Genomic DNA, 9,197 nt, shown 5'->3' on the forward strand with positions numbered 1-9,197 from the left:
ACTGGGCAGTGCCAGTCCATCACTAGGCACACTGGATAAGTTTCACTCCCGATTGAGTGCTGGGCAGTGCTAGTCCACCACTAGGCACAATGGACAAGTTTCTCTCCAGATTAATTGTTGGGCAGTGCCAGTCTACCTCTAGGCACATTGGGCAAGTTACACCCCTAATCAATTGGGGGATGCCAGTACACAGCTAGGCATGTTTAACCCTTGGTTGACTGGTAGGGTGCCAATCCGCCACTAGGTAAGTTTCATTCCTGGTTAATTGGGGGGGTGCCATTCCTGCACTAGGCATACTGGGAGGCTTCACCCCAATTGTTGGGATGGGGGGTAGTAGTCCACCACTAGGCATGCTGGCCAACTTTCACCCCAGACTGATTGTTAGGCACCGGTACATCACTAGGCACACAGGACAAGTTTCACCCTAACTGATCTGACCAGTCCCCCAGAAGGCACACTGTATCAGTTTAACCCCTGATTGACTGGGAGAGTACCAGTCCATCACTGAGCACATTGGGTAAGCTTTACCCCTCGTCAGTTAAGGGGTGCCATTCTATCGCTAGGCAAATTGGGAAAGCTTCACCCCAATTTTCTGGGTTGGGGGTACCAGTCCACGGCTGGGGATGCTGGGCAAGTTTCACACCAGACTGATTGGTGGGCACCAGTCCACTGGTATGCACAGAAGATGTTGCCAGTCCACCGCTAGGCACACTGGACAAGTTTCCCCCAGTCAAACTCCCCTGCATGTCTGTTTCAATGTGCGCCTGTCCCAGTTTCATGTGTTCAGCTCTGGTTGCCTCCTTACAGCTCCTTGCTCTGTAAATTAGCATATTGTGATTTCTGATTTGCATATTGCCACTCCCCTTTTTCAGTTCCTGCCTTGTAAGCAGGTGACTGTTATTTTTTAGTCATTTTCAGTAAACGGATGCCTCTTGTAAGCACATCTGGTGACTTTGCAGTGACACTGCTCCTCACTGTGTTTATCAGAGCGTTAGCTTCTAAAGGCCATGTCACATTAGGTGACTTTTTCAGAGATTTTTCAGTCGTTTCCAGTCGGTGACAAGCTCCTGTAAAGTCAATGGTGTGATGTGACATACCCAGTGACCGACTCCAACTGGTCCGCCACTCAATCTGACAGAATCGAGCCGGTTAAGTTAACATCTTCCGGTGATAAGATCAGCAATGGCAGTCAGCAGATCTGACTAGAACCCGTGACTAGAAGCCGTGTGATGTCACATCGGCTTAAGGTTGTGTTAGCCACCAGCAGCCCAGTATGTGGCATGTTCAGGGTTGAGTGACCTTCGGCTTGAGTCACATACGTTTCACAATTGAAGATTAAACCCTGCAGTGTCTGAGCCAAGTCCCCGTCTCATATATCTCTACCATGGAGCTTTAAAGACCCTAAACTGCTTAGGCGTATCCAGAGCAGCCCACCATGAGCTCCTCAGTGGGAGCTTGAATGTGATGCTACTCTTTCATTCATTCTGCTTACCCTGTGGCTGTACAGGGGCCAAAGCTTAGAAGAATTGGGGGTAAAGGCAATCCTGGACCGGACCCCAGTCCTTTGCAGACCAACCATTTAGAGTAGCCCCTTAACCTAACATGAGAACAGTTTGGACGAGACTCAATCATGCAGCCTAACACAGCATGTCAATCCTGCTCAACTAATATCGAGTCCCTAAAGTTGGCCAGGTTTTGAAACTGGGACCCCCTGAACCACTGTGCACCATTTATGGTCAGCAAAGCAAACAGATTTCAATTCTGCTACACTGTTCATTTTCTACAGGGGTTGTTCCTGCCTTGCACCGTATGCTTGCTGGGATAACCTTTGTGCTCGGGATAAGGCGAGTATGGAAGATGGCTGGGTGGATGGACTTTGGAGTAGCATTCGGATGCCATCTGTTTTTGTCTGCCCCCTGCAGTCGGCCAGTTTGATTTAAACATGCATTTGTGGAGTGGAATACTTAGTGATAAAAATACATTTTATTCATATAGCGCCTTTCCCATGCGCAAGGTGCTTCATTTTTAATCTTCCTTAGTATTGCCGTGTCTCTGTGGTGATTGGGAGCCCCCTGGGGCGGGCAGAGGTTCTCGTCTTGAACATTTCAGTTGCTGCCAGAGGTTGTCAGGTTGTTGACTCCTCACCGTCAATTCATTTATTTTTTTTATTTTTGTTTGCCATTTTTAGTGGTGGGTTTGATTTTTGGGGGGTTCATACACAGAGACGCGTCTGCTATCCATGGCCAGTCCAGATAAATGAAAATTCCACCCAACCAGAAGGGGGTGCAGTTCTGCAGATTAAACCCTAAATCTGATTGTTGGGGCGGGATCATGGAGAAGATGCAGCCAATCCCAGCAAGCATCAGGAGCAAGGCAGGAACAGTCTGTGGATGGGGTGGGGGGCACCAGTCCAAAACATGGTGAATACACACACACACACCCACTGGGGCCATAGAAGCACCACCAGTCCGCCTAAGCTGCATGTCTTTGAGGAAGACGGAGGACCGAGACAGCATGCAGTGCTTAAATTAAAGAAATGTCTGAGATTTGTGTCTGAAGCAGCGTGCAGCACTGCACTCGAGTGGGCTTTTATGACTATTTAAAGGGTCTTTGGGGTGGACTAAGCAGTAGTGAAGGACCAATCAGAGCACCGAACTGCCACTCCCAAATAACTGATTATCCGCTTTGTAGACGGGTTTCCCAGTGCCCTTTAGTCCCCCCTCAATTTACTGTAAGTCCAGGATATCAGCGCAGTGTCCCACTAGTGTCTCACTCCAGCCCACCAGGGTAACGTCATTCCAGATGGGCTTTAGCCTACTACCCACTCGGTGATTTCCGACTGGAGGAGCTGCCCAGTCAGGGTCTTGAGGAGGTGGTACTGTGCGAAAGGTGCTATATAATAAAATATATTGGAAATCATGAACAAAGCCAGTTACCTGAAGGCAGTGCAAGGATGCGCCCTGCTTGGAATGGCGTCCGCCATACTGTCCGTAAAATAGAAGAGCGAGCGAGTTTTGCCGATCTTTATACAGAAGACTGACATGTGGCCAATCAGGGGGCTTATATGGTGACCTTTGTTCACAGTGCACAGTTTTGAAAAGTTAAAAAGTGAGTGCAGATTAAAATTTTTGTGGTACCACCCATCCATTTGTTCAGGTGCCCACCGCAGTGCCCCTCATCACTCCTCGCACACATTTTAGGCTTCCCCATGCAATGTGCTTGTTGTCCTTTTTGGTCATATCTATCTGAGGCAGATATGTTCCCAGAGGTTGGATGCCCTCTTATTAGGATGTCAGGGTTTACCCCCCATCCGCAAACACACCGAGACCCCCCACCCCCCCTTTTCTTTGAGTTTCTTTTTCTATGCAATGTGACTGAAGGAGGAGCAAACAGAGAATGTCCAAAGTTAAGTTATGTGGGCACCTGCGGACACCCTGAGTGGAGACATGTGGTGGTTGAGCCCCTGGTGGGGGTCTCGTGTCCTCTTATATAATCATTAGAGCCTTCGAAACATCTTCAATGCCAATGAATCGTGCGATCCTGCATTTACTTGCTGGTGCCTAGCCGCTCATTACTTTTAATATGAAAGCCGGTCAGCGTTGTCCGAGGGAGACGTGCACTCAGCTGCCACAGCACAGTCCCGACTCGAACGGGCGACTCGATCCAACTTGACCCTCACACGGTTACCTCAGGAAACAGCGTTGCCCACATTCCCTCCCGGCCCCCGCAAAGCCATGTCAGACCACATTGGTTTATGTGTGTTGGTACCAGCCTTGTGCCCGTTAGGTTAGGGTTGACGAGCCAAATGTAGTGTGGGGCCACCGCTGCCGCAGGCTCACCCAACAAACTACCTGCCATTTGGACTGCGGCTGGGCGACCACTCGACAAGAATGCTCCCGACGACGGTGTCCTCCCTGCGTCCAGGAATTATTCAACTGATGTATTTATGTGCATTAAATCCTTATGTATGTTTTTATAGAGTTGTTTTGATTTCGATATATTGAATATGAAAGGAAATATATATAAATATATATATATATATAAAACTCTTTCTATTAAATATACTGTATTTACATACTGTGTATATCTACAGTATATATAGAGAGACAGACACGTTACAATTTTGCGCTGTGTGCAGGTCTAGGGTTACTCATAATCAAGCCTACTAGAGACTAAACTATTAGAGCTACCAAAATGATGTACAGTAGGACATGAAATTGAAATAAAGCATTGGAGCAGAGATTTTTTTCTGACTTGCGTGTCCTGCCTGGTGCATTTGTCTCCTCGTCGCTTTCTTGGTCATCAGAGGCGTTTTTGCGGAAGAGGAAGAATCTTGTGCGCTGTGTGCTGTGCCACCTCGATGGCATTATTGTTGGGTTTGATAATCATTCACTTGGATGAAAGAAGAAAAGAGAAACCCCCTGGAGACAGCTTCATCAAGGTGGGTAAATGGGAATTCTGGGTAATGTGGGGTTCTTTTCATTGCAAAATCCATCCATCCATTATTCAACCCGCTATATCCTAAGTACAGGGTCACGGGGGTCCGCTGGAGCCAATCCCAGCCAACACAGGGTGCAAGGCAGGAAACAAACCCCGGGCAGGGTGCCAGCCCACCGCAGGGCTCATTGCATAATAATAATTAAAACTATGAGATGTCTTATCATCATCATTGTCATAAAATAGGCTTCTTCCTCATAGAGCCACCATCCCGGGTTCAAGTCCTGGGCCTGGCCACTATTTCTGTCAGTTTGCGTGTCCTCCCTATGCTCATTTTGTACCTGATGTCACTCCTCTTAACTGAATTACTGGGTTAGAAAGTGAATGAATGGATTAGCAGTATATAATAATAATAAGAAGAAGAAGGAAAAAAATCATACAATATCTATTGCTATTATTATTATCATCAGTTAATGGGATGCATGGTGGCATAGTGGTTAGTGCTGCCACCTTACATATCCACTGTCCCCAGTTTGAATTTTATGCCTGGACGCTCTCCATGTCAGTTTGCATGTCTGTCCTTGTGTCAGTTTTGTACCTGATGTCACTCTTCATGACTCTTAACTGAATTACTGGGTTAGAAAGTGAATTGATGGATCAGATCAATAATAATAATAATTATTATTTAGTGTTATCATCATAATCATTATAATTAAATGGGCTCCATCTTGGCATAGGGGTTATTACTGCCATGTCGCATGTTTGAATCTTAAGCCTGGCCACTGTTTGTGTCAGTCTGCATGTTCTCTCTGTGTCCATGTATGCTTTTCTTTAGCTCCTCGATTTTTTTCTCCCACATCACAGGTACAACTAGGATAGTTAAACTGGTTACATCCAATCTGACCCCATTATGAGTGAGTGTGGGCACTGGGCATGAGTGTGCCCTCTGACAGGAGGGCTCCCCATTCACAGCTGGTTCCTGCCACGTACCTCCTGTTACTCCTCATGACACTGAATTAAAAGGTGAATGGGTGCATTAGATGGAATATAATAATAATAATAATAATACTGGCTTCATCATCATCATGAATGGGGTGCATGGCGGCCCAGCTGTTAGTTCTGCCACATCACATATCCAGTGTTCTGCGTTTGAATCTTGGGTCATGGTCCTGTGATAGTCTGTGTGTTCTCCCTGCGTATTATTAGTGGTAGCAGTAGTGGGATGATGATGATGATGATGGTTGGTATTAATACCAGTAATATAAGTGATGATGAATGATTCCTATTGTTATTGTTATTTTTTATATCCATTTCTCCATTTTCTAAGCCTGCCTTCTCCCGTATAAGGTCAAGCAGAGCTGAAGCCTCTTCTAACACAGTCAGGCGTAAGTCCAGAGCCAAGTGGGGTACACGAGCCCTTCAAGGCCAATGTAGAGTTGCCAATTAAAGTAGTAAACACGTAGAATGTGCAGTAAGGTGGTAATTGGCTTGCCAATGAGAAGCACACTGAAGCACAGGGAGATCACGAATATTCCACACAGACAGTGACGGAGTTGGGACTTGAACCCAGGACCTTGGAGCTGCAGGACGACGGCTTTAACAACTGTGCTTGAAAACTTTCATTATTTAGTCTGCTTAGGATGGCATGCCAAGAAGGTAGATGATGATGACATTATTATTATTATTATTATTATTATTATTAAAATGACATGCAATTTGTCAGTTTTCCATCGGATTTGAGGATGACCTCAAACGACATCAATTCAGCCTGACGTTGACCAAGGAGATAGCACAAGTTCAAACCAGCTGGAAGGAAATCGTGAGTGATGTCCAAAGTCCATTGGCATCTACAGTGGCATGCTAGCTCCGAGGACAGCTCCGTCTAGATGCCTGCTAAAGGATTAATGAAGATGATTATTATTATTGATTTGTATTGAAACCTGCTCTTTGTCCCTTTCCATCTAAGTGTATCATAATTTATGGACAAACTCAAATGTAGCAAGGAAGTTAGGAAGAACATTTCTTGCCTGACTTCTTAGTTCAGACAAACCCAAGCCAAACTTCAGGGGGCTTTCAGTTTGCTGTCACTGATGCTGGTGTGTGATGGAGTCAAACAGCAGCCCACCAAGTGAATCAGTCAACTGAGATGTGCTAAAGGGTCAGAAGGAATGGTTGCTTATTTTAATTGGTAATTAAAAATGAAAGTCAATTGAAGCATTTATGTCATCAATTCATTTGTGTACTGCTATGATCATTGTTATCCCCAGCGTCAATGCCCCCTGCATGCAGTTTGTGTGTTCTCCCTGTGTCCCTGTGACCTTTCTACAGTTACACTTTTCACCTAAATAACAAACACACACGTTAGGGTAATTTGCATAATTTAATGGTCCTGGAATGATTAGGAGTTTGTGTGCGAGTGTGTGAGTGTGACCTGCGACACACTGACATTCCAGCCCAGGCTGGTTCCCCTGTTTCAGTCTTTGTTGCCAGGAGAGGCATAGGCTTTCTACACTCCTACAATAAAATGGAAAATTGATGCGTTACGATTACTGTTACTGGTGCTGCTCATCTGACCAGATATGAAAGTAGACATTCAGCGCTCACACACTGGGAGCTTCCATGGTCAGTCAGGCCACAGCAATTTTACTCACTCCAGTGAAGCCATCACTTGTTGGTGTAAACTCTCATTTGGCCGCTTTACATGGCAAAATCAGCAGAAGCCATGAAGGCAGAAAGATCAACGGTGCACTTCAGCTACCACACCAATGTGATATGACATTGACCCTGTCAGGTGGACGACAGGCGTGCTGGCTGCTATGAAAGGCACTATACTACAAAAAAAAAAAAAAGTGACTCTTAAGTGAGGCTCACTGCTGTCTGTTTGACAGGATGAGCAGCAATCCAGTATTAGCCAGCAGTGTGGACTGGACTCGGGTGAATCTCTGCTAGCGGGGAAATTCCCAAGAAGAGATTTCGCTTCAAATAGGAGGCTGGCATGGATCCTTTGCAGCAGCTGGTTAGCCTGCCTCAGTGAGTCAAGTCTCAACACCTCCGCCATCTTCTCAGTGCTGTACCAGCGTCACCTTGCCAGATCTATTAGGTGGTGGACAGCACGATTGGTCCAGGACTGGGTACTCTAGAGCCCAAAAGACACTGGCAGAGCTCCAGTCGACACTGAGTGCACTGCTGTAGAAAGGCAGAAGGCCAGAACTTCACAGCTGTTCTTTCGTTCCTTAGTTCATTCATTCCCTTTACTTATCCCTACTTTTAATTTCAGTTTTTGTGTTGTGCTCCATTTAATACCCCTCGTTCATTTTCTTTCTTTCTTTGCATTTACTCATCCCTTCTTTGAATTTCATTTTTTACTCATCCCTTCTTTTAAATTCATTTTTTGTGTTGTACTCTATCTACATCTTTCTTTCTTTAATATTCATTTTTTATTTTCTTTCTTTCTTTGCATTTACTCATCCCTTCTTTTAATGTAATTTTTTTGTGTTGTACTCCATTTAATACCCTCCTTTATTAATTTTTTGTGTTTTCATTTAATACCCCTCCTTTATTTTCTTTCTTTAATTTTCATTTTCTTTCTTTCTTTCTTTCTTTCTTTCTTTCTTTCTTTCTTTCTTTCTTTCTTCTGCTCTTCCAGCCCTCTCCTCTGTTCTTCCCCTTGAAGTAGTAACCATGATGTCCAAGTGACTTCAAGACCACCGGCCACCTTCCAGCATTCCTCGTGCCCTCTGTCCTGTGGCCATGCTGGCTGAATGACACCTACAGACCTCCCGGCCCCCTTCTCAGCTGCCTCGCCGTCCCATCCACACAATCGGTGGTAGGGGCTCGTGGTCCAGAGTAGAAGGCTCTGCTGTCATTGAGGTCACCCCACAGAGCGTTGTGCCCAGCGTTTTATTTGAACACAGTGCGAGCGGACAAGCTCTCTACTCACAGACGCTCTTCACAATACACACATGATGTTTAGCGCGAGTGGCTTCTGTGACTAAACGATGAAAGATGAGCTGTGCTGAAGGACCCGCCGTGACCGTCTCCGGTATGTTCCGCAGCTTTCTTCCGCCATTGTCCGCAGCTCGCACCTGTGCTTCTCTGGGATTTCTAAACGTTAACACCACTTGGCTCTGTCATGTGTGCCAAGTGATGGCGCAAACAGCAGGGCATTGACTCGCTGGAGTGCCAACTATTAGCCATGAGCAGGGACCTGCACCTACGCCACCCCTTCAAGTACAGTTTAGTGAGCCCACCCAACACGACTTTGTTCATAAGACAGTAAGTCCCCTCCACCACCATGCTGATTATACTATGAGGACTTGACAATTCAGGAGGTCCCTCTTTCTACCTCTTTTTCCAGTGTCATCCCATTTGCAAACCCACCATCTTTACATCTCATTGACATCACCCCTTCACGTCTAGCGGCTTTCCAGCTTGAGTTCCCCCATGTGCTGTCATTAAGGACCACCATAACCCAAAAGCTCACCCTTTCAGTGAGTCCTCTCTCTTATGCCACCGCTGATTGACTACCCAGCTCAGCGACTGCCCACTGACTTTGGAGTTCAAGACCACTCTTCTGCTCTGTACGTTTTACAGTTTAATGGGTCACCCTCTGCTCTCTTTACAGTTCGGTGGGCTCCGTCTCCTACCTCAACAACGATACTGGTCAATTGGTCCTCTCATCAACTCCCTGGTCCTCTCCTGTCCCACCAACTTTACACTTGAATTGAGCCCCCCTGCTGCACTCTTCATCGACTCTCCTG

The sequence above is a fragment of the Polypterus senegalus genome, chromosome 9 (assembly GCF_016835505.1).
Source record: "Polypterus senegalus isolate Bchr_013 chromosome 9, ASM1683550v1, whole genome shotgun sequence".
NCBI classification, from domain to species: Eukaryota; Metazoa; Chordata; class Cladistia; order Polypteriformes; family Polypteridae; genus Polypterus; species Polypterus senegalus.